General features: G+C 48.8%; 1 non-coding gene across 1 annotated transcript; it reads right to left on the bottom strand.

The window, feature by feature from the left end:
* Window positions 1–20,376: 20,376 nt before the first annotated feature.
* On the bottom strand, window positions 20,377–20,483 carry LOC125393009 (U6 spliceosomal RNA). The gene has a single exon (XR_007229674.2). It is a non-coding gene; the product is annotated as a U6 spliceosomal RNA (small nuclear RNA).

Here is a 20,483-nt window from a genome sequence, read left to right as displayed (position 1 = left end):
TAAAAGAATGAGGCAAGAACCCTGACAAAGAAGTGCAGTCTGTGACAAAAGCTGGACAGGGGAGAGACAAGTTTCAGAAAAGTTTCTCTGAGTGGGTTCCTAGGTGTGGTCCTGGCTGGAAGTCAACAAGCCAGTAGAGTCAAAGCAGGAGTATTGTCGCCTCACATCTCAGCCCCATCCCAGTGGGGTCCAGAGGAGAGACATGCCTTACAGAAGACTTAGAAAGAATTCTAAGACCCTTTACAAATCTCAAGCAGGCTGAAAGGGACCAGGCTGACCGATTGCAGTACCCTTTGGTGACCACAGGCAGAGAGAAAGGTAGATAACTCATAACCTTATCCTTCCTCCTGAAGGACAGCTGTCGTAATGGATGCTTATGGAAGGGTCTAGCCTCCCTGCGGAAGTGTCAGAGGGATGAAGAGCTGAGAATGGAAGGATCTGCAGAGGCTTAGGACTCAGAGACATGTCATCCCCAGGTTTTGTGAGCCTTGGAGTTCTGAATGTCGAGGGAAGGAAGCGGTAGCAGGTGAAACCTGGCCCTGTAGTAAAAATGGTGTCACCAGCAAATATGCCCTAGTAACAGCTAGAGAGTCTTCTCAGCTGAGTTTAGTGACATTCAGCTGGGATTCAAAATCAGCCCTAGTGGGGATATTTACACCATGGAAATGAGCAGAACTTGGGCATCATCAGTCACCTTCATCCCTGTGTCAGTCAGGGTCCTTTAAAGAAACAGAGCTGACAGAATGAATATTCACTAAAAAGGGAATTTATTAGATTTCTGTAGATGGAGGCCACTTGTTCGTCTCCCGACTGCTCAGACCTGAATAATCACACAGAAACTATATTAATTACAACACTGTTTAGTCAATGACTTTAGCATATTCCTTGCTAGCTCTTACATCTTGAATTAACCCATTTCTAGTAATCTATGTACCGCCAAAAGGCAGTGGCTTACCAAGCAAGGTTCTGGGGCTTCAGCAGTTACATGGCGTCTCCCTGACTCTGTCCTCTTTCTGTCTCTCTGTTTGGATTTCCTGCCTGGGTTTACTCTGCTAAGCTATTGGACAAAACAGCTTTATTCGTTAACCATCAACAAAAACAAGACATATACAGAAGGGACTTTCCGTGTCAGATTTTCTTACAGAATGTGGTCCAAGTAGCCCAACAATGACTGTTTCTCACTGATCAGGATGAAAATCTAGTGATTGTTCAGCCCACGAGACTGAATGTCTTAGAGGTCCCAATCTGGATTTAAAGGCCTGGAAGATTCCTGGAGAGCTGCTGAGCTCCATGCAAGGATCCCAAAGAAGCTGGTTCTAATACTGGTGAAGGAATGCTGTCCCAGCAGGTTTGATGAACTTGCCAGCAAGAAGGAGGGCAAGCAAGCAAAAGCCAAGTTTCTTCCACATTCTTTTATTTGGGCTGTCCTCAGAAGGTGCCACGCAGATTTCGGGTAGGTCTTCCTGCTTCAAATAATCTGATCAAAAAATCCTTCACGATCAGGGGTGGTGGCACATGCCTTTAATCCCAGCACTTGAGAGGCAGAAGCAAGAGAAACTCTGTGAGTTCAAAACCAGCCTGGTCCACAGAGCGAGTTCCAAGACAGCCAAGGCTTCACAGAGAAACTGTCTCAGGAAAAATAAAAGCAAATCCTTCACATGAGTGATCAAGAATTGGGTTTTCATTGATTCTAGATGTAGTCAAGTTGAAAGCCAAGGTCAGCCATCACAATCCCCATCCTCGGAGAAATAATTGCTTGGCTTTCACCTCACACCATTGGCTGGAAGAAGCCCTTAGGCTACAAAGCAACCTAAGCTAAGTTGAATTTCAAGCCAACCAAGCTAGGTTCAGAGGGCAAGAGAAGTGAGTTACCATAGAACTAAAGGTATAGAAAAGAAAGCAAAGTTCGTATTGGTTAGGCGTAGCTCTGCCTGTGACACACTAGCCTGACAGACGCAGGCTGGAAGTGCTTGAGGTCACCCCATGCACCGTATGCATCGGGGTGTTGAACAGTTGAGTTGTACTTGGGGTCACCCCACGCACCATATGCATCGGGGTGTTGAACAGTTGAGTTGTACTTGGGGTCACCCCACGCACCATATGCATCGGGGTGTTGAACAGTTGAGTTGTACTTGGGGTCACCCCATGCACCGTATGCATCGGGGTGTTGAACAGTTGAGTTGTACTTGGGGTCACCCCATGCACCGTATGCATCGGGGTGTTGAACAGTTGAGTTGTACTTGGGGTCACCCCACGCACCGTATGCATCGGGGTGTTGAACAGTTGAGTTGTACTTGGGGTCACCCCATGCACCGTATGCATCGGGGTGTTGAACAGTTGAGTTGTACTTGGGGTCACCCCATGCACCATATGCATCGGGGTGTTGAACAGTTGAGTTGTACTTGGGGTCACCCCACGCACCATACGCCTTGGGATGTCGAGCAGTTGAGTTTTCAAAGTTGTCATCTGCAAAACAACAGAAATCCTAAATACATGGCTGGGAAGGTTTTGGAATCCTTTCCCAGGGTTAACATTTATCACTTAACTATGCATGAATTCAGTCATAAAAATTAGCTAACCATGAAAAGAAACCCATAGACCACAGGACTGGGCCCATCCACAAGCATGAGCAAGGAGAAATGAGGTAGACTTATTCATTTGTTCATATTTAATTGTTTTAGAGAGCTGCCATTATTTTATCTCTCTTCCTAAGCCTGTGTGACCCACGCAGATACTGTGTTGGTTCTTACTGCTCCCCCATCTCTGCTGTCTACTCTCCTCCTCTACGCCTCCAATATCCACACCGCTCCAGAACTGACACTGTACAAAAGAAGAACGAAGCCAGGTGAGGAACCTGGAAGCCAGAAGCAGTGGTTGCTGCCAATGTCCTGTTAGTCACTATCCTTGCTGTCTTGAGAGTGTTCTGACGATGTGTGATCCATTTTCCTATCTCTAGGATGAGACAAGCTAACTTTACGTAGGAAACAGCTTTCCTGAGCTCAGAGATCTGAGAGTCAAGGGCATGGTGACAGCATTAGTTCTGCTCTGGTGAGAGCCTCACATCACCTCGCAGGACAGCTTTCAGAGGGTGAGACCTCAGGGGGACAGAGAGGCCGAGACCCTGAAACAAGGCCACACCTTCAGTGGCCTCCCCTTGGGCTTCACCTTTCAAAGCTTCCACCCATGTACCATCAACACGCCAGCTTACATGTACTTGGGGACAAACCGCATTAAACCACAGCGGGCCGTGAGGCTACACTCGGCCTGATCATACAGTAAATGTAGATGTGTTAAAGTGCTCACGTTCTCAGATGAATGGTGGGGAGGAGCCCAGCTGCCTTGCCCCTGCCTGGTCGTCACTCACTGTCCCACAGAGGACCCCAGGACACTGACTTTTTGTGGTTGTGACTAGTCTGATAGCCCACTTTTCAAACTGGGTTTACTTCTCTTGCAAGAGTTACCCCGCTACAATATTTCCCAGAATCGTCTTCCTAATATGTTCTTTACCCTGGAGTCCTTGCTTCAACCTCTAGATACCACGCTGATATGTCACTGTCTGCGTCCTGTTCGTCTGCTCCGTAAGATGTGTTCTTACAAAGCCATCTTCACCCCTTGTACACAGAGGACAGGAGATTCCGTCAGCTCTCAGCTGGGTTGGAAGACATCAGCTACCTCTGTGAAAGACGGGAAGTTTTTCCACAGAGTTTTCCAGAAGGGGAAAGCCAAACTGACTTAGGGCCATTGTAGAACAGAGCCTTGTCCAAGAGGAGAAAGGAGTGGTCAGGCAGGAAGCAAAAAAAGAAGGGACGAGGGAAAAGACACCAAAATCTGTCAGTGTTACGACAGTAGTGGACATTGCTGGGCGGCCCTTACAGGACAGGGAGGACACCTAAGGACACTATGCTCAAGAAAGGTACAGCACCTGCACAGGATTTAAGTAGACTTCACTTTTCCAGGCCATGGGACTACAATGTAGCGATGAAGTTGATGGGGTAAAGTTGATGCATTAAAATAGCAAACATCCCCCTTTCTCGGGAGACTCCCTTCAGCAACATTTGCTGTTAGAACAATGAAGTTAGGGGAAGGATGAAACATTCCCTACTCCTTGGGTGTAAAAGACAAGGGAAGCTGTGCGTGGTCCCTGGTGACTTCTTGACTTACTCCATTGTTTCTGGGCTCCGTAGCCTACCACATATGGTATGTAATATTATCCAAACACCATCACAGGTGGGCAAAGGGGCAGCCATATCCCCAGTCTTGGTTCTGTGCCTCATTTTAAAGCACTGAACTTCTTCCATGTCATTTTTGTGCCTCAAGGAAGAGTGAAGGAAGCAGAGCACAGGGTGCCGATTGCAAAGAACCAGCTTCAAGCCCAGCTCCAACTCACATATCAATTATAATATGACTTTATAATTAGGGGCTGTGCACAGCACAAAGCTGCACCCCCAGAAAGAGCAGGTGTTGAGCCTACCGTGCACACATCGGTAAGATGAGGAGTGAAGAGCCCATGTTCTGATCTGTTTCAGCTACTAGGAGAACCTTTGTGGTACATCTGGCTCCTGTAAGCATCAAACTGTTCTGGTGCACCATTTGGAATAAAAGAATCAAAAAATGCAAAGTTCCTGTATATGCCAACATTTCACTTTTTAAACTCTCCTCTCTCTCTCTCTCTCTCTCTCTCTCTCTCTCTCTCACACACACACACACACACACACACACATACACACACACCACACAAAACTAGACAAGTGATGAATTTACACCATGTGCCCCCCCCAGGAGATTTGCAATGGAAATGGCCACTGGCTCTTAACTACGGAGTCCAACATGTAGCGTCATTCCGGTGTCTGATTTGGAATTCACTTCTCCCCAAGACCACAGCCCTTTGTTACACTTCTGATGCTCATTACCTTGCCTCTGGCTGGCCACATCCTGTGGACCACGTATTCTTAGAGCAATTCTAATTCACCGAAAGACATTGAGACAACTAGCCAAAGGGAGCCAACCACTCAAAGTCACAGAACAGACACCCACACTCCTCTGGCTCCAGGATCCTGCTGTCTTCCGTCCGCTGACCTCTGTGGCTGCCCAACCAGCCTTCTGAGCAGAAGGGGGCATCTTTGTCGCTGCCCCAGGTACCTGTTGACCGGCCTCTCTCCCCCACCCCCTCCAGCACAAATCCTCACTGCTGTCAGTGACACATGCTTCCTGGTTCATCTGGGTGGCCCAGCCTCATTAGGAGGGGATTTGGTGTCTGTTAGTTAATTGAGGCCCGTTCCTGCCACCTGCCACTCGCGGGCCTCATCTGCACACTAACTGCTCCTAATTGTCATCATACGGTAGATCCCCGCAACAACTTGAGAACAGGTCCTCCGAAGTCCGTGCAGGCCCCAGGATATTGCGGGAATCAGGCTTCTGGAAGCATCGGGTGTGGTGGCAGTTAATCAGAGGCCAGAGGTTTGGAGCAGAAAGGCACCTTGGGCTAACATCTGTCTTGCTTTGTGAATCGGGGACACAAAGCCCTCCTCAGATCCAGACAGAGTCTGAGCCCAGACTGCATGCACGGTGTACCGATATGGTTTACGTTTGTGTAAAAGTGCAGGCCGTGTGTGTGTTTAACCAAGAAAGGCTGGGATGTAAAGGCAGTGGCCCCCACCTTGTTGGAGTCGAAAAAGGCTAGAGAGGGAGGCAGAGGAGAAATTACAAAACTACTCCCAGGAAGAAAGTCAAACCACCCAGTAAAGGAAAGGATGGGGGCAGGGAGAAGGACCACGGCATTGACGAGCTGGGGAGACTTTGGAGTAGAGACAGGACGCCTATCTGGTAGGAAACAGATGTCTGTTCTAAGACACAGTGTCAGGGCTCTATACCCACAGAAAGGGAGAGATAGGGGCTGTTACCAACCAGACCCATATCACCAGCTCCAGAAATGTGCCTGCCCCACCAGCTCACCACAACCATGCCAGAGGGGAGGGCAGGTGGATGCGGGAGAACCAAGTTCTCTTCTGCCAGGCACTGCGCCTCCCACTCTGCATACACATTCGTAGGGTTTCTCCCACAGTTTTTAAAACACTCGACACCACCAGTTTTCTTTGAAGTCTCTTTGAGGAATCTCCCAAGGTTTCGGGAGATCCTGTGTACGCTTGCTGTCCACGCAGCCAAGCGTTAGCATGCCCTGAGCAGCCTCACGCTGCACCTGAGTCTCAGGAAGTCAACCCCAATGCTCCTCTTCTCACATCTTGCCCAGAGGCCCCCAGCTCTCCGAGTCCCCCTCCTCCGTGTCTGTCCTTCTCTGGATGTCACTCAATACCTTCCCTGCTTGCTTCCTCCAGCCTGGGAACCCGAGGGGCCTGGTCTAGGCTGATTCCAAGAGCTGGCAGATTTCAGAGGAAAAAAAAAAAAACAGGAAAGAAAGAATGGCAGTTTGACACCGCACTGTCACAGTTAAAATGGGCCCGGCGCGTGACCCGGGCTTGGACACTGATGCCTTGTGCCCAATCACAGCTGAGGTTGCATCTGCCACGGTTCACGGCCGCTGCTCCATGCTGGGGGACCAGATGCCTCTGTTGATGCTGCTCTCCTGCCGGCCTTCTGCCGGACACGCGGCCGCAAGACACAGCCCGGCCACCCGTCACTGGACATCATCTGCCTCCACAGCCTGCCCCTTCCGTACATTCCTCCCTCCGTCCCTCTGTCTCCACACCTCTCCAGAAGCAGAGGAGAAAGTTCTTAAAGTTTGACCCGAAGGAGCCCAGTAGAATAAAAGGCTAACCAGGGAGCATTTGATTCCTGCCATGTGAAAAACAACAAAGAGTGCTCAAAGATGGGGCCAGGAGGCCAGCAGCCTGGCCTGCTCTCTGTCCCCCACCAAACTCCTGTTTAAATGTCACAGTGGTCACTGAGAATATTGGCATTAGAGAACGAAGTGTGAAGGCTATGCACTTAAACTCTTTTGTGAGTTGACCTGTTTTGTGGAAGTTTAGAGGCTGGGAGAACCAAGCCAGCAGCTCACTGCCATCCGTGTGACTTCAAAATGGATTGGGTTTTGAATTTTAAGTACATCTTCCTGGAAACAACATCTTTTCTCTCTGACATCCCTGCAGGACAGGCAAGCGAAGCTCAGTCTGTAAAGGCACTTGTATCTATTCTCGTTTGTCCAGGACTGGTAGAAGGGCCAGTGGCTGCCTTGTGCACTCTCCAGAGTCCCACAGCTACTGGCAGGATATCTCAGAGTGCTGGCCCCACCCACTGCTCTTTGACCCCGCCCATAATTCTGTGACTATACCCACCTTTCTGGGACTGGCAAGCACCACACATTTGACCAGAGGGGACAAGGTGGTTTCCACTGAAATGCTCTGTCCGGGTGCCCAGGTCACAGTTGTCTCTCACATGCCACAAATTGTTCTTGCTGGGGACTAGTGTGTCACCATGACTCTATGGAGATTCACTTCCTCTCCTCACCCACACCCTGCTGCTGAACACATCTCTGTCCAAACTCTATTTCACACTCGTCGTCCAGCAGAGCCTGCACCTGCAGATAGACCCCAACCCGACAGTGCTATTTTTCCTACACGTGAGACGCACGATAAAGTTCGGCCAATAAGTTAGACACAGTGAACGTTAGCAACAATCAATAGTAAACTACAATTATAATTAATTTCAGTCGATAAATTAGACACCTTGAAAGTTAGCAACAACTAATAGCAAACCACAAAAAAATACAACTATACAGCACAATAAAAGTTATTTCAAACTTAGGAATTGTTTGCGACTGGAATTTTCCATTTCGTGTTCTTTGACCACACACAGTTGGCCATGGGTCATTGACACCAGAAGCAAAAACCATGGGCCAGAGGACAGCAGTGGGTTCTCTACGCTCTGATCTCACCACAGCGGATGCTCTCACTTCTAGGCTGGCCCAGAGCTGTACCAAACACACAGGGATGGTTGTTAGAGACGGGCAAGCAAGCAGCTGAGAAGAGCACACAACAGCAGGAAAACAGGGACGCCTTCACCAGTCATAGCTAAGTGCACGGGAAGAGCACAGCTAAAGATTGGTTAACATACTAACTGAACTTCTCCGGATGGGGCTCCAGAGGAGGAGCCCATTGTGGCTGGGGTCAAGCAGTTTTCCTGAAGGCGTTGTGTTTGAACCAGAGATGCTTCGGAGAAGTGCGCCAGAGGGAAGAGGGGAGAGGGGACCGTTTGTAAAGAGGAAAGCTGTGATCCTCTCCACTGCTGAGTACACGCTACAAGCCACACATGGCCCTGTAACAGGGACAAATGAAGAAGACTTCATTCCCATCCCCTAGGTGTGATGACATTTTTATTGAGAAATTTGCAATGGAAACCTCATGGTGATTTAACAAATGAGGCTTCAAAAAACAGCACTTCTTTAATCTGGCAGTTAGCTAAATATAAATGTCAAACACAGACAAACAATTTGTTATATTTAGTCCTTCACAGTTCCCTGGGACCAACGTGTATGCAACAAGATTCAGGGCGACCATTGTGTCAATACTCCAAATTTAGAAATAATGTTTATCATTTCTCAGTACATAAAAAGCACCCAGTAAGTGCTCTGAGTGAATTAATAAAAAACATTTGGGTTAGTAGATTTGAGTATGATATGATCTGATAAATATGATACAACACAATATAATCAATGATACAAGGCTGCATATGCTTTATATCATGTTTTCTGAACAAGATCGGTTAATAGTAATAATTTTAGATACTCATCACTCAGAAATCCTATCAGGTTCTTTTTCTTTTGGAAAGGACTTAACACCCGAGCCAAAGCTCCTTACACAAGGTGATAACAAAGCAGGGACGCATGTAGACCGATCAACACCATGTTAGCACCAGGAAGCCTCGGGTCTTTCAGACACTGTCTATCCCCTGGGCTGCACTGCTGCTGCTGCTGCTGCTGCTGCTGCTGCTGCTGCTGCTGCTGTCACTTTAGCAATACTGTTATTTCTTGGGTTTCTCTGCTCAGGACAACCCATGTATGTCTCCAAAGACAAGGCAAACAACAACCCAAGAATTCCATTCTCTTGCTCTCAATTCCTTCCTCCTGTGTGTGCATCTCATCAAAGCAGGGATGTTCATACAACACAAGGCTCATGGTTCAGCACCAAGGACACCTCCCACACTTTCGGGCCCTGCTACCCTCACTCCATTCCCATAAAAGTCTGACTCAGCTGGTAAAGATGCTTGCCACCAAGTCTGACAGGCTGCGTTTAGTCCCAGGCACAAAAGACCTGACTCCTGAAAACTGTCCTCTGACATCTCCATGTACACACATGAACAGATAAAATATGAAGCCTTAGTCTAAAGACCACCAAGAAACTACCCTCTCATCAAGGAAAGTATCCTACCCCAACATGATTTCAGTGACTTTCAAGCAGAACAAGTTTATTGTTATGATATTAATATTTGATAGTATCAATCTAACTTATAAGCCATAAAAGAGTAGCTGGAAAGTTTTCATTTATAAGATAATAAAAGGCACGGATGACCGGACTGGGACCTCCAGAAATGCTGATTGCACATGCTCCTCATTTTGTAGATGATCAGGCCAATCCCTGTCAGGGTGGGGTACCTGCCTGAAGGTCATGAGTCGGGAACTCTGTCCTACCGACTGCACCCTCTTCTAAGTTGGACCCAAACACTAGGAAGCAGATTTATAGCTAGACTTGCTCCATATCTCTGCTAAGACATTCCCCCCTCTGATAAATGCCTTAATCAGCAGGCTTTTGAAAGAGTATCTCTTTGGGAATTTATGCATTATCAGCTTTCAAAATATTCTCTCTTTCTTTTTACCCACACCTCAAGCTAAATAGGATCCAGATCCTCCATCTTGGCTAGGTCTCTGGTGCTAGGGGCTCCTCCTGTCTGTCACCTTCATTTCCACATCTGCGTGCAGGTCATGGACTAAAGACAGGGACAGCCAAGTTCTTACCCAGTAGATGGCAAGCAGAAGGACCCTCCCCTGCTCTGATTCCTAATCCCTTTGTATGTGTCCATCACCTTCTAGAAACCATTAGCTCTGTGACTCTCCGCCTAAAAGGGAAATCTCCATATAAAAGAGTGTAAAAACACTAATTTTATAATGTCCACTGTTTATTTGTTTTATGGTTTGAATGCCAAATGTTTCCCACTTGGGCCCCAGCTGGTGGTGCTGTTTGGGAGGATTCTGGAACCTTCAGAAAGTGGCGAGTATCTGAGGGGAAGGGGCTGATAGGTTATAGCCTGGTCCCAGCCCTGGCTCTGCTCACTGCTTTCTGGATGCCAGTGTAATGTAACCAGCTGTCCTTCACTATGGTTGCCACAGCTGTCCTTCCCTCCTCGCCATCATAGACCATATCTACTCAGAGCATGAGAATAGAACCCCCTTGTGATGTTTCTGTAAAATATCTGGAGATGAGAGAACAAACAATATTGATTTTATTTACAAAGATAATCAGTCCATAGGTTTTTTTTTTTTTAGATGATGTGGCCAGAGTGTGGATCAGCAGCTAAGAGCACATCCAGCTCTTACAGAGGACCTGGCGACCAGAGGAGGATTTCCGGTTCGCATTGCATAGCATGCAGCTACCTGTACCTCCAGCTCCAGGGAACCTGGTACCTCCTTCTGGTTTCCGTGGGCAACTGCACTCATGTGCACACTCCCACACAGAGATGCACGTGCATACATATGATTAAGAATGAGATAAGTCTTGAAAAATACTCTGTGAGCCTATTGTTATGATGAGAGGTCAACTCAAGGGCAGAGTTGCACATGACAAAGGAGAGCCAAAGAGAGCCAAACTGTGCTGCATTTTGAAAAACGTTGGTGCTTTCAGATTCCTCTGGGTTGGCATGAAAGATGACAGTTTTGTGAAGGAGCAACCTGAGCCTAGCAGAGGTAATGGGATCCCCACACGATGAAAGCCCCAAGAAACAGAAGCCAAGGAATGATGGACAGCAGAGGGTGCCCGGTGTGGACAGTCCTACTGCCAGGAACATGAACACGTACACTAGACCCTTTCATCCTAACCCCCCACCCCTGCCGCTTTATTCAAGTGACTCTATTTTGATATTGATGGCTTTCATGATCCTGCCATGGCTTTTTGACCCAGTGCATCTTTGTGTCTCCTTGTGTCTGACCACCACCCACCTTCTACTCCTTCCCACCACTGTTTGTGGTGCTGTTTCCAGTTCTCAGACACCACTGACATGTTTGTCTTAGCTTATTTTTCCGTCTCTGTTTAAGAGTTAAGCACTACTTTGGAAACTAGGATTTTTGCATGGACTCTTTTCCTGGGGTGGAGGGGGCTTCTGAACCAAACAAGGGAAAGTCAAAAACTCAGAAACGCATCTCCTTCTAGAGCCAGGAACATCTGGGCTGCTGTGCCGTGGACACAGCTGACCCCCATCTGAGCCTATTCCAAGCTTTAATTCCTAACTGCAGCAGGTTGGGAGGAGAGGTCTGGTGGGAAGTGGTTAGGTCACCGAGGGGGAGCGTTTATAACACAGTCACGATTTTCTCGTTATGAACAAGGCAGAGCAGGAGTCGGCCCCCTCTCCTCTGTTTGCATGATGCCATTTGCTTTCACACCCTTGTCTAAAGCAACATGAAGCCCTCATGAGAGGTGGCTAACAGACCTTGAACTTTTCAGGCTCTATAACAATCAGCCAAAATCACCTCTCTTCTTTATCAGTTGTTCAGTCTCACATATTGTTAGAGCAACAGAAATGAAAAGGAAACTATCATTTTCATTTACTTCCACCTATTTATCTGAGTTATTCAACCATAATAACAGAGTAAAATATTTTCAGACGACGGCAGTAAACCATGCTTCACCATATACACATCCCTGCCTGAGTTCAAGCCTAAAAATAAGACACGATTCCCATCATTCCTTGCAGCCCACCAGACATTCATTGTCCCTCCTGCTTGTCCGGGAAGAGTTGGAAGGAACCGCTGTGAATTTTACAGACGTCACTGCACTGTGACAAAGGTCACCGGCTCCCTGCACCACCTGCCTCTGACTCCCACCAGAAGCCATCATTCCTGATTAAAGCAAACACTGTCAGTTCAGCCATAGTCCAGGCCATTCTGGTCCCATCTGAAAACATTACCAAACAGCTCTCTGACTGGGTCACATTAGGTCACGGTATCCACGAGCAGACAAAATGGAGTAAAAAATTTTATGGGCCACTTGAGACCTCTTGGATCGGCAAGGAACAAGCTAGGTCCAAAAGAGCGCAGTTGGATCCGAGTCTTTTCAGAAACTGCCCACATATGGAAACTTCCCCAAGACTTCTCCACCCTCCTCAGCCTGTGTCTCCGCCCATCACTCTTGTCAGTCCAGTCAGCGGCAGCTATTCTTCCTCAGCTCCCGTGAACAAAGAAAATTTCAGAGCAGGGGTTTCTCTCCATTGTGACAATTGCAGAGACCTTCAGGGAACAGGGTGGAGTTGGGGGTGGGTGGCCTGTGTCCTCTCCAGAAGGCATTATCTTTTCCAAATGCCTGTGAGCCTCCACACAGCACTGGCTTGTCTTTGTGGGGTGGTATGTACACGTGTACATATGCACTAGTCTCACCGCGGAGGGCCCCGACCGTCCTGCAGATTTGTGTTTGTTCTTGCTGGTGCTAGCAGCCCCTGGAAGCCTCAGAGCAAGAGAGTAAGCTGCCCTCAGCTCTGTAGGGCCTCTGGATTGTCACCAGCATCCAGGAATTACAGGAGAGTCCTGAGGACCCTTCAGAATCCCTGAGGGTTCTGCTCCCAGCGATCCTGGGGAGGCTGTAGTATGGAAACCACAAATACAGACTCCTCGTTTTGCTATTGGCTGGGCCCTGGAGGTCTTTTCAGAGCCTCAGCTTCTCCATCAAGAAAACAGGAAGAAAGGTTAGTTGGGTCCACAGCCACACATTCGCCAATATTGCTAAGCTACAGCAAAAGGAACGGAACCTGATGGCTTATCCCTCAACAGCACTTGGCAGGTTTCTGAGGAGAGGCCTCCCAGTTCAGTTCCAGGGTCACACAGGGAAACATTTGACTCCATGAGAGTCGTCAGAAGAAAGGCGGCTCCCCTCACCACAACAGACCGAACAGCAGAGGAAGTTGCTTTGCTTTCCTTTTCTCCAGACAGATTGTCATGTAGCCCAGGTTAGACTTGAACTCCCTGTGCAGCTAAGGATGACTCAGAATTTCTGCTCCTCCTGCCTCCACTCCCAGAGCACTGGGGTTGATTGGCATGCAGCTCCAGAAACTTTCTGTTTGACTTAGCATGCAGTATATGAAGTCATGCAGAATTGCACATACGTCTATTTGCATGCATAACTATTCACGTGTATAAACATGGTATGTTATTATACATGTAGATGCGATTGTCAGCACCCGATCTTCTATAATGGAGCCCACACTTCTCCCACGGGGAGCGGTGTCTGCCCATCCGCCTTGAAGTCAGGCATGCTTGTGTCTCACCTGCAGCCGACAGTCTGAGCCGGGTGAGGTGCAGGACTCCTGGAGCAGAGTCATCCAAAGTGCTGTGGCCCCCATACTGGCCCTTGGGACACTGGTACCCTGAAAGGGCTGAGAGACAGACGCGCTGTAAGAAAGCTGTAACGACCAGTTTTATGTCCACTTGATACAGACTGTGGTCATTTCGGAAGAGGGGACCTCAATTGAGAAAAAGTCCCCAGTGGATTGCCGTGTGGACAGACAGGCCTGTGGGGTGTTTTCTTGATTGATGAGCTCTGTAGGATGACAACGCTCACTGTGGGCCACCATAGATTGGTGGCCATGAGTGTCCTAGAAGCAGACTGAGCAAGTCATGTGGAGCAGGCAGTAAGCAGCTCTTCCTCATGGTCTCTGCTTCCGTTCCTGCTTCAGGTCCCTACCTGAATTCCTGTCCTGGCTTCCCTCAGGGATGGACTTAGAGAGCTGGAAGCAGAAATAAACACTTTCCGACCTAAGTGGCTTATGCTCACGGTGGTTCATCACAGCAGTAGAAACCCGAACTAAGACAGAAGCCCGAACAGTTCCACATCGAAAGGCCTCCTGGGAAGGCATCTGAGTGTACACATACAGACGGCTTCGGTAGCCCTGGCTTTCTGGTTTCTAGTCCTGGCCACCATCTGACTGTCGTTAGACAAGAGACCCTAAGACTGACCCGCAGCTCAGCGTTTCCTGGGTTCAGAGAGTCACGGGTACGAGGGCTAATAAAACAGTGGTGGCTTGGGTCACCCATTTCACTTTGGTGTGTGGTAGACGGGATACGGAGACAGCAGAGTGACAAGGACCAAGAACACCAAAGCTCCAGGCATGATGCCGTGCTGGCCTGCTCTTCTCCAAACAGCCACCAGCAGCTTGATGGGTACAGGTGCACCCACAAAAGCTTTACACATCTGAACCCCTGGGAACAGTCCCACCATCGGTACCCGTCACCTCTAACCACTACCTCTGTGATGAACTTGGTCTCTGTATACTAGGATTATCTGGGTCAGGGGACTGTGCCCGTCCCAGACAACGGAGGAGAGCAACTCCAGGCTATGAGGCCAGTGAAGAGCAAGTCCACCAGTAGCAGCAGAAGTCGCCCTGGCCGTCTGTCCCTATCTGTCTGTCAGGCAGAGCGAGCGAACAGAATTTCTCTAGACCTGTGACAACTGGCTGTGGCTCCATGACAAGGCTCTCAGGGAAGGACCATCTCCAGGGAAGGCAGGGAGGAGGAGAAGCCTGCCTGGTCTGGGCGGCAGGGAGGTGGGGAGCTGGAGCAACACGAAGTGTTGGGACAGATGGGGCTTCTTGGGCACCGGGGCTAATTAAGAAGCTCAGCGACTCAGGCCTGAGCCCCAGATAGTGCCCACAGCCTCCAGGGTCTGAGCACACACACATGGCTGCACACCGGCTCCCAGACTGGCAGTCTAAACCACAGAGCTCAGCTCTGAAAGAAGGACGGAGGGAGAGGGGCCATTGCAGGACTGCCTTGTCTCCATCTTGGGCCCAGAAACTGCCATCGGAGAGCGGCAGCTCCTAATTCCCTCCGAGCAGTCAGCTGCAGGGTGCAGGACTCTATGGGGGGTGGGGGGGTCCATGGAAAAGGAGGGAATGGATGAAGAACTCCACACAAGAAGATGGCTGCCCCCTCCCTGCCCAAGGGGTCAATAGGACTGACCCTAGGTGATACATGTGAAACTCTCAGATTGTGTGTGTGTGTGTGCGCACACACGCACACACATGTGTGTGATGTAAGTGAATGAGGGTGTGTGTGTGTGTGTGTGTGTGTGTGTGTGTGCCTGAGCGTGTGTGTGTGAGACTAGAGATGGAACCCAGGACCTTGCACACGACAGACAAGCACTGTGCCGCACACTTTTTAATTATAAGCGAGACACAAATCAACTGTACACGCCCGTGCCACAGAGGGCCCCAGCAGCATTTGCATCTGAGTGCGTGTACTTGTTTTGGGCAATTGTTCCCTGGGTCTTGAACAGGCTAGGGAAGGACTACCCTCCTGAGCTCCAGCTCCAGTTCCTGTGTTTGTGTCTGTGTGTGATCAAGGCTAAGGTCGCTGGCTCTCTCCCAGTTTGGAGTGTTTTATCTTTGAAACTCCATGTACGTCGGATTCCTGGCTTGAAATATTAGCAAATATTTACTGAATAAATCCGTTCTCTTTTCAAATATAATCCGAGACCATATAGAAACTGACATAAAAGCTGTAAGCTCAACGTCAGGGGGCCTGGAGAGACGGCGCAGAGGTTAAGAGTATTTACTGCTCTTGGGGAGGAAACGGTTTGACTCCCAGCACCCACATGGTAGCTCGCAAACATCCAGAGCCCCCGTTCCCAGGTGCGCAGATACAAATGCAGGCAAAACACCCACACGTACAAAATAAAAATACTTTTTCTTAAAAATTAAAGTCGGGACTCACAGTGGGAAGTTTAGCCAAATGCTGGGACACAGCTGTTTTAGAAGAAATGAAGAACATCAGCCGATCTGTGAATGGACAGACAGGTTGTGACATCGTGGGAGCAGCAGGTGACCCCTAACCTGAAGTCATCGTGTGCTCAGCGGTGGTCAGCCAGCACCTTGGAATCCACCCTCTCTCACCACATAGCCCATCTCTTGGAAAATCCTATGGAAAATACGACCACTTGTCATGTTCCACTGCCTCCTTTGGGCCACTGCTGTGGTTCTCACGATGGCCTTGCAGGGTCGCAAGTCTCACCAGGAAGTTGTTTTAACCCCGCAGCAAACCAGTCCTTAACAAAATCTAAAGTAGACCATTTCTGGTGTCCCAGCTCTCCTGACTCCTCCACTTTATTCAAGCTAAACCCAGGTCTTCCCTGTGCTTCAGGGTACTGCAAGGTCTCCCCACCACAGCCCTACATCCTACGTTCTCTAGTGGACTGTAGGGCCCTGTAGGATCTTCTCTCTCTCTCTCTCTCTCTCAAACACACACACACCCTCCAATGACAAATTCTGAAGGGACATAAACATTTAAGTCAAACAATATATAAACTTGATTTCTCTGTGACAAGATGAGTGAATTTAAGTGGCTCAATCATGTTGATAAAGACCGTGCACCATGCCAAGAGTAATGGCTCACATTTTTGATCTGGGCGCGGGGGGTCAGAGGCAAGCAGACCTCTGAGTCTGAGGCCAACAAATTCTAAGTAAGCCAGAGCAACAAAGCAAGATTTTATCTCAAACGTAAATAGCAATAATGGTAACAATAATTTAATGTGTGCCATGTCCAGACACAAAGCTAAGTATTGCAAGATTATAACATTCAATTCTCACAGCAACCTTTGGACAATTTGCTGAGCCAAAATCTGCTGAGACTTGTCTGAGGGACCTGTTTCACAGTTTAATCAAGTGTCCTAAAGACTCATTCTCCCCCTCCCCACCAATCTGGGTCTCAGTCCCTGCAGAACCCACATAACTGTCATTCCCCAGGATTTTGGCTGTCTCCATGAGCTTTCCGTGGTGATCCTTTGTCCATGAGAGGTGACAAGCCAGCTAGAAGGACCTGCCCTGGTGAGACTGAGAGTGGTCCTGTTGTGTGCCTTGCTGACCAGCCCAAGCTCCAACTCCTCTGAAGTGGGAACCATTCACAGGCGATGCCTAACTCATGACCAGGGAGGCTCAGGTACACGACTAGGAGTGATGGGCACAGAGGGCTCAGAATTTTTTGTATTGGCTTCCTTGTACTTACCTGATATGCCCCTTCACTGCTGGTATTATGCCATGGATTCCAATGTGCTTATGCCTTTGCTGATAGGCCATATGCCCTCCTTCTAGTTGTGTTGGAAGCTGGATGGAGGAAGGGCATTTTCTCATTGTCAGTGAATCTTCAGAGTCACCTGTCAGGGGCACGGCATGAAAACATTATCATACTCTCAGAGCTGAGACAGGACAGTGGACAGTGGGGCTCACAGAGGCATACATGCAGAATACTCGCAGAATTATGGGGCTTTCCTTCTAGGAGAGGTTTTAGTGGAGGGGCTGAAGAGGGACAGACCTCTGAGGGGAAGAGGATGGCAACATGGTCAAGGATGTGACTGAAGGGAGAATCAGTATGAATCTAGGCTGGAGCATGTGAGTGTGAACCAAGACTGGAGTATGTGAGTGTGAACCAAGGCTGGAGTGTGTGAGTATAAACCAAGGCTGGAGCATGTGAGTGTGAACCAAGGTTGGAGCATGTGAGTGAGAACCAAGGTTGGAGCATGTGAGTGTGAACCAGGGTTGGAGCACGTGAGTGTGAACAAAGGCAGGAGCATGCGAGTGTGAACCAAGGCTGGAATAAGTGAGGGTGAACTGAGGTTGAAGCGTGTGAGTGTGAACCAGGGCTGGAGCGTGTGAGGGTGAACTGAGGTTGAAGCGTGTGAGTGTGAACCAGGGCTGGAGCATGTGTGTGTGAACTGAGGTTGGAGCATGTGAGTGTGAAGCAAGCCTGGAGCATGTGTGAGTGAAGCAGGGCTGAAGTGTGTAAGTATGAACCAAGGCTGGAGCATGTGAGTGGGAACCAAGGCTGAAGAGTGTAAGTGTAAACCAAGGCTGGAGCTTGTAAGCCAAAGCTGGAGTGTGTGAGTGTGAACCAAGGCTGGATCATGTAAGCCAAGGCTGGAGCATGTAAGTGTGAACCAAGGCTGGAGCGTGTGAGTGTGAACAAGGCTGGAGCATGTAAGTGTGAACCAAGGCTAGAGTGTGCTCAGGAAGTAGCCAGGATGCTTCTGGGTAGGTCTTCAGAGACTGGATGGGCCTGAAATGCCCCTGAATGACTGAAAAACTGATACCATCAGCTGCATGCGCTCAGTCCCCAAGCCCTGGGCAGATTCTAATTCCCTACAGGTACCTCATGGGTCACCAGCAATAATCAGATGTGTGCTCCTCTGTGGGACTGGCCCATGGTATCACCTAGGTAGCTAAAGGAGTGCCAAGGGCTTTGATTATTTTCCTTTCCTTTCAAAGAATATAAAGTATAGAAATTGAATTCACAATTCTGAATTGTAGAGAAGAGACACTCCACCTTCAGAACCATGAGACTCCCTATCCCACCTCCAGAGTCCAGGGAAGAAGGACAAACAACAGGTCATCAGAACGCTCCAGAACACTGTTCAGCCAGAACAAAATGAGTTCCGCTGGCTCCTGAGAGGAACACTGGGCAGAGCAGGATGGACTGGCCTGTGTTTTCCCTCTCCAGAGGGAAGAAAGGATAAGTATGACCTTACAGACTTCTGAACAGAGGAAAAGGTCTCACCGCCATGTAGAGGGCAGAACTGGCATCATTTTCCCCACACAGGAGCCAGGACCACTGACGCAAAGTCGACCCTCCCTTCGCCAGAGGCCAGTGGCAAAAGTTAAAATAATTACCTGTGACTGACTGTGTATGTTTCTGTGGTCTAATTAGGTAATCTGCCCGGGTGTTTAGCACCAAGGACTTGGGGCTTTAATTGGAAAAAGTTAAGGACAGAAACTAATTAGCAGCCATAATGCAAGCCAGAAGCCTAATGCTATTAAACCACAAGTCATCTCGGTACTCGGGAATCTTTACCTGCACTTGATGGAAGCAGAGGAGGACGACGTGTGTGCAGCTTTCACACGCTGGCGTTCAGCCACCAACCCCAGGCGACTGTGACCCATAGTGTCAAGGAATGGAAAGGACTGTGATCACAGGCAGTGTAGAATCTAACTGAATGGACGCTTCATCCATGCCTCCTCCCTTTTCATGTGTGTGTGCGGCTGTGCATATGTCTGAATGTGGAACTGGAGGATGGCCCCAAGTGCCGTTCCTCCGGAGCCCACCACTTACTTAGTAAAACGAGGTCTCTCCAGAACCTAGACATCACCAAGCAAGCTGGCCTGGGAGGGCAGAGAGCCCCCAAGGATTCTCTGGTCTCTGCTTGCAAACACTTCCCCCAACTGAGCCATCTCCCCACTCCCTCAACACCCCACTTGCTTACTGACTTTCTTACTGATTTATTATCTATTTATTGCAAGTGCATGTATGTACACCCACATGCCACACTCCAATGTGGAAGTCAGAGAAGAATTTTTTTTTTCAAGACAGGATTTGTCTGTGTAGTTTGGAGCCTACCCTGAAACTAGCTCTTGTAGACCAGGCTGGCCTCGAACTCACAGAGATCTACCTGCCTCTGCCTCCCGAGTGCTGGGATTAAAGGTGTGTGCCACCACCACCCGGCTCAGAAAACAATTTTTAAGAATCCATCTTCTCCTTTTTTAGGCAGGGTCTCTCTTGTTTCAGTCTCTGAGCTCTGGACTTCAGGTGAGCTGATTTTTAAGCTTCTACCCAGTTCTCCTGGTCTTTCTTGTATCTCAGGGTAGGAGAGCTAAAGCCACAGAGACATGCCATTTCTTCTGGCTTTTGATTGGGAACCAGGGCTCAAACTCTGGCTGTGAGGTTTAAAAACTGCCAGTTTTGCATGAAGAGCCACCTGCCCTACCAGGTGCCCCTGTCTGGGAGAGAGTCTATTGCAGCTTCGTCAGCCTGGTCTTAGACTTGCTGTGTATCCCAGGCTGACTTCAAACTCTCGATCCTCCTCCCCAGAGCTGGGACCAGAGGTACGTGCCACCACACAGGGCTCCAGACTGTGTTAAGCAAGGCATCAATAAAACCATCCTAAAATCGGTTCTCATTCTTCTCTTACCGAGGAGGAGCCACAGGAACCTGGAACCCTCGAAGAAGCAAACTGACTCTGATGACCCAGAATGTCTTCCAGTATTTCCCTCGGTTCAGTCCAGTTTTTCTTTTGAAGTGGGAAAACTACTAAAGTCCTCAAACAAAATCCCTAATTCCAAGATGGCTGCTGTACTGTTGACTAACAAATCCAAGAGGCTGGTTTTTTGTTGTTGTTGTTGTTGTTGTTTTTTATGGAATGCTTCACGAATTTGCGTGTCATCCTTGTGCAGGGGCCATGCTAATCTTCTCTGCATCGTTCCAATTTTAGTATATGTGCTGCCGAAGCGAGCAC

Source organism: Myodes glareolus, chromosome 2 (assembly GCF_982192425.1).
Source record: "Myodes glareolus chromosome 2, mMyoGla1.1, whole genome shotgun sequence".
NCBI classification, from domain to species: Eukaryota; Metazoa; Chordata; class Mammalia; order Rodentia; family Cricetidae; genus Myodes; species Myodes glareolus.
Note: the sequence above shows the minus strand (reverse complement) of the source record. Positions and strands in the feature narration are given on the sequence as shown.